General features: G+C 36.8%; 3 non-coding genes across 3 annotated transcripts; all 3 read right to left on the bottom strand.

Annotated features, from left to right (window-relative positions):
• TRNAP-UGG lies at nt 212–283 on the bottom strand. The gene has a single exon. It is a non-coding gene; the product is annotated as a tRNA-Pro (tRNA).
• Nucleotides 1847–1918, bottom strand: TRNAP-UGG. Its single transcript has one exon. It is a non-coding gene; the product is annotated as a tRNA-Pro (tRNA).
• TRNAP-AGG lies at nt 3054–3125 on the bottom strand. The gene has a single exon. It is a non-coding gene; the product is annotated as a tRNA-Pro (tRNA).

Genomic DNA, 6000 nt, shown 5'->3' with positions numbered 1-6000 from the left:
TTCTTTCAGATAAAAAACTGTCTTACCTCTGCACTCGTTTCATAAGGGGGAGTCAGATTTAAAGTTAAATTTTCTTTTAAAAGGTACAAAAAGTGATTGATTAATGGTGCACTCAATCAAAACAAGATGGCAGATTTTGTCAGATTTTAAGGCTAGTTTTATATCAAAAGAAACTAGGAATAATTGAGATGTGTATTCAATCATAAAAGATGGGGCATTCCGAGAATCGAACTCGGGACCTTTCGCACCCAAAGCGAGAATCATACCACTAGACCAAATGCCCAGTTGTTAAGTAATGTGTTTTGACTTTTGACTCATGATCAATGCGCTTTTCCAGTGGTTAGCAATGACTCAATTATAAGTGACATGCTTCATTGCAAATATATAACCTTTCAGCTTCTTATTTCATACCTGTTGATCTGCATTTCCTTACTGAGAAATATTTTTGAGAACTTATGCTGACACCCTTAGAATAATGTTAGTGGATAAGCAGAGAGTTTTAACCTTCTCTTTGCACCATTCCCTCTGATGTTCGCCTTTTCTAAAGAGCTATCAGCTTTGATTAATTCTGGTGCATAATATTTACCGTCCTTTTTATTTTTTAATCATACTCAATCCTTTGGGACATGTCACAAGGAACTATAACTATACATAGCTTAATGCTTCATGTTTTAGCTCCATCATTTGTGTTGAAGTCACAATTTAAGTAGATGATACCAAGTTTAGGAATGATATTGAGGAAAACTTGGGCATTCCCTTTTGTTTTCTCTTATTCTGTGATTATTTTTTACACCTTCTTGATTGATCTAGTATGCTTTCTTATTGTTTGTGTTTTATTCTGCTGCTCGTCGTATGTAAGTTTCGTCACAAAGCAACATGAACCTTGTGATGTTCATGATTCATCGCTCAAGTAAACAATAATTATATGATTCATCAGCTAGGGATAGCAATCTTCCTCCTGATTGGAGCAGGAAAATCAATGAGCTCTTGCCTTAAACAGCAACATACTACTAGAGAAATGCTTGGTTTTTGGTAACACCAGCCATTGATCAATGATTTAAGCTAGCAATATTGTTGACATCAATGATCCATGAAAATGAACCTTGTTGATGAATCATTGCTGAAGGACAGATACATTAGCTAATTGTCACTTCTCAGCTTTTACTACTTCCTCTAATTGGAAACAAAGGCAAAACTGCAAGGACGAAAGCATATGCTCATTGTCACTTCTCATTTTGCCTTCTTTGTCAAATAAACCAAGGCAAAGCTGTTAAGCAAAAACCTTGATAACGTTCACTTATCATTGATATGCTCCTTGTGCTGATCTCTTTACTCTTAACATAGTATCTGGGGATCACTTGGGAGTTTCGTGTTGTATTTTTTACTTTCAGACCTGCTAAGTTGGTAAACTGGCAGGTGAGCACAGATCAGCATGCTCGGCAGAATCATGATTTATTATTTTTGTCTTTTAGATCCTGATGTATTACCTTAGGTGTTCTCTTTGAGATTAGGAAGAATCTTCAATTGACACGTGATAATAAAAATGTAAGTTAGCTGAATGTCTTAGTTGACTTACAATTAAATGTTCACTAGACAGAAAATAATGAAAGCTGTGAAAGTCGAAGATTATGTATGTACAAGGAAGAATTAGGTCTAGGCTGTCTGTATTGACAGTTTGAATTCTATCCTCGTATCACAAATGCCTGATGATTTCTGCTGTTTTCAGAACATCAGCCTCAAACTGTTGATTGTTCTGGGGAACTATTAAATAAGAATCTTACCTTATCCTTGGAATACCTTATTGCTGTTGGAATTTTAGATTTGAAAAGGGTTACTCAAAAAACTGGGGGCATTCCGAGAATCGAACTCGGGACCTCTCGCACCCAAAGCGAGAATCGTACCACTAGACCAAATGCCCAGCTGTTGATGGTCCCTCACAACAATTAATGATAGCTTGAAGTTTCACATTCTGTTGACTAGAAGAAACAAGCCCATTATTTTTTCGCTTGGGGGGGGGGGGGGGGGGGTAAATCGTCAGATATTATTATACAAAGCCGAGCATTCAAATTTGCAGTAGTTACAAAGACATAACCAACAAATTGACTATAAGTTTCTAAAAGGACTTGTTATAAGAACCTATAGACGGTCTTCAAATGGGCTGGTAGTGCAGTTCATTTCCACTTCCCATCTTGACTTGCTACGGGGTGAATGATAGAGACTAAATGTACTGTTAGACTTTTGCTTAGGCACTCAAGCATTGTTAGTCTGTAGTTGAAGCCTTTGGGTTTTCTTATAATACTCCTCTAGTTATGGTTCCTACTATTCTTAGTTCCGAGTAGTGGTGGCAAAATGGATTTAAAAAACAGTTATCCATCCATATTATTGACTAAAAAATGGGTTGGATAATGAACTTTTAAAAAACGGGTCAAATATGGATAAGAACCATATTATCCACTTATAAAATGAATAACCAATGGATAACTAATGTGTTTAACTTTTACATTTGTAAAGACTCAAATTGAGGGTTCCTCAAGCTTGGGAGACTAGGAATTCTTCCAAATGTGATCATATTCAAAAAGCCATGGACAATATAGTTACCCATATTATCCGTCAGTTAACTAATTTCTTATCCGTATTATGAGTCAGGTCGGATAATTTTTCTATTTTTTTGCATTACCCGTTTTCGGCGTGCCCCGCCCCGCTTGTTTGCCACCCCTAGTTCTGAACCAAGATCCTTTTCTTTCTGTATGAATTAAAACTGTTTCCCAACATTATACCACTTTTTATACATGAACTTTATTTGTATGAATTTTAGTTTGTTAGATCCGCTCTCTTGTGTATTTAACTGATTAAATATGGTTCCAATTAATGGCAGTCATTGGTTTTACTAATTTGAGTCTTGGGGGTGTAGTTTGTTAAAGTCTTCTTGACAAATTGGTTGTGGTTTCCTAGTCTTAACTGCTACTATTAATTAGTGCTCTTAACTTATTCTCACAGATGGTGGTAACTGAGAAAGACAATGTTTCATGTTAAAATGTCAAGTTTCAAAACATGGGGCATTCCGAGAATTGAACTCGGGACCTCTCGCACCCTAAGCGAGAATCATACCACTAGACCAAATGCCCTGTTGTTGAATTTATTTTCTCCCTTATGCTTTAGGGTCCATCTCTAGCTTGCTTATTTTTTTATTTCCATCATGATAGTCACATTGAAAGTCTGCTGATCTCTGACTAGTTATAACCGTACATCAGAACAGGCCCAGCTTTTTTTTTTTGGTAATTAATTTCATTTCATTTCAAGAAGGAATTATACAATCATGACTGTTTACTTTTCTCAACTCTAACTTTAATCTACTTTCTTCCTTTCTATTACATACAAGTAGGATGGTAATTCATCTCATCTAAACTAACTTGAAGTCGTTGTATACATCTTCCTCTTCCATGTATTGCTTGAGCTATAGTTCGAACAAGTTCCTGAATAGTCTGCTTCACACCTCTGAAAATTCTGTTGTTCCTTTCCTGCCATACATGGTATCCCGCTCCTGCAAGTATTAGTCGATAAAGTTCTGCTTTTATGCTTCTTCCTTTGTAATATTTGACTGCCCAGTTTAGCTCTTCATTCCATTGCATTGCTTTCCTGCGTATCCCCTGCCATTTCAATAAAACTGTCCACACTTTGGAAGTGTATGGACAAGAAAAGAATAAATGATCAATGGACTCCTCTTCTTTGTTGCATAATTCACATGTGACTTCCTCTACATATCCCATTCCTCTTAGCCTATCTTTGGTCATTAGTTTCCTTTGAGCAGCTAGATAGATAATAAACTTCCACTTTGGAGCTCCCAGATTTCGTTGCATAATCTTCCTCCATGTGACTCGCTCAAAATTTCCTCTCAATTTTGTGTATAGTTGTTTCACTGAAAAGCTCTCCATCTTCTCCATATCGTCTTCCTTATATCCAGCTTCCTCAAAGTATTGACTAGCTTTGAAAATCTTCTGAATTATCCATGAAGCTTGTTTTGCTTCAATATTCCACCCTGCTATCTGTTTCTTGTAATACACATGCACCCACTGCACCCATAACCTACCTTTCTTTTTGCACAAATTCCACATCAATTTGCAAATTGCAGCTTTATTCCAGGCTTCAATATTTAGCAGATTTAAACCACCAGCTGCCTTTGGTTTGCACAAAGTTTCCCAAGCCACTAGAGCTTTCCTGGATTCTTCTGTTCCCCCAGTCCATAAGAAAGTTCTGCAAACTTTCTCAATTGTGTGGATCAGCTTCTTTGGAAGTACAAAAATCTGTGACCAGTATATTTGTATAGAGAACAAGACACTTTTGATCAACTGAATTCTACCTGCATAGGACAGAAATTTTGTTGTCCAAGACTGAACTCTTCCTAGCATTCTCTCTATTAAAGGCTGGCATTGTACCAAGGATAACCTCTTAGTGCTAAGAGGCACTCCTAGATATCTCACTGGTAGTTCCCCTTTGACAAATCCCAGATCATCTAATATCTGTTGTTGCTGCTCTTCCCTGACTCCTCCAAATATTATAGAACTTTTCTCTCTATTATATATTAACCCTGATGCTTCTGAGAATTGTTGAAAGCATTGAAATACCAACTGTACTGACATCCTGTCTCCCCTACTAAACAGCAATAGGTCATCTGCAAAGCTCAACTGAATAATATTCATCTTGCTGCATTTTGGATGGTAGTTGAAGTCTGGATTCTTTCTGAGAGTCTTTAGCAGTCTTGTTAAGTATTCCATAACTATCACAAAGAGATAAGGTGACAAGGGGTCTCCTTGCCTAAGTCCCTTCTTAGCTTTAAAAGGTTCTGTAGGTGCACCATTGATCAGGATGGAGTAGGATACTGTGGTAGTACATTGCATGATCCACTGTATGAACTTCTCAGGTATTTGCAAGCAAGTTAGGACTTGTTCTAGATATCTCCATTCCACTGAGTCATAAGCTTTCTTCATGTCTATCTTCATCATGCATCTAGGGGATACCCCTTTCCTATTATATCCTTTAACTAATTCATGACTTAGTATTATATTATCATTAATCAGCCTACCAGGAACAAATGCAGCCTGGTTTTTATCCACTATATCATCCATGATATCCTTTAGCCTGTTAGTTAGAACCTTGGATATAATTTTGTATAGAATTGTGCAGCAGGAAATAGGTCTATACTCAGAAATTTTGACAGGATCTTTCACCTTTGGTACGAGGGTAACTGTTGTAACATTGATTGGTTTGCACATTTGAGATTCTTCAAAGAACTCTAGCACTGCATTTGTAATCTCTTCTCCTATCACTGACCAAGCTTTTTTAAAGAAAACTGCATTAAAACCATCACAACCTGGAGCTTTCATATCACTGATGCCTTCCAAAGCTTGATATATTTCCTCCTTAGTCACCTCTGCTACTAGTTGCATCTGTTGTATTCTGTTCACCTTTGGACCATCTTTCATTACTACTGGATTGACTGCTGGTAGTTCATCTGCTGAAGTCCCCAAGAGTTGCTTATAGAAACCTATCACCTCTTCCTCTATGTCCTTCTTTGTGTATGCAATGCTGCCATCACTTTTTATCAATCTTCTAATTTTGTTTTGATTGCATCTACTCTTCATGCTGGCAAAGAACAGGCCCAGCTTTGCTTTGTGTCATCAATATGTTTATTTCATAGTTTTCCATTTGGCCATGAAATTTCTAGCTTAACTTGAATAAGTGCTGACCATCGTGATAGTATATGCTAGTCACAGGTATTAGCTGTCTCTAAATTTAAATACATCCTTACCTAAGTTTTACGTCAGACAGTCACTGACATTTTGCTGAAACTTTGCATTTGAATTAAGAAAAGAAAAAAATCAAATAATAAACGAAGGGATAACTGAACTCCACTAATCGATCCCTTTTTTTTTTATTCCATTATCATAATTGACTTCTGATCATATCTCTAATACTATCTACTCTGGTAATTTCACTGATCCA

The sequence above is a fragment of the Nicotiana attenuata genome, chromosome 9 (genome assembly GCF_001879085.1).
Source record: "Nicotiana attenuata strain UT chromosome 9, NIATTr2, whole genome shotgun sequence".
Taxonomy (NCBI): domain Eukaryota; kingdom Viridiplantae; phylum Streptophyta; class Magnoliopsida; order Solanales; family Solanaceae; genus Nicotiana; species Nicotiana attenuata.
Note: the sequence above shows the minus strand (reverse complement) of the source record. Positions and strands in the feature narration are given on the sequence as shown.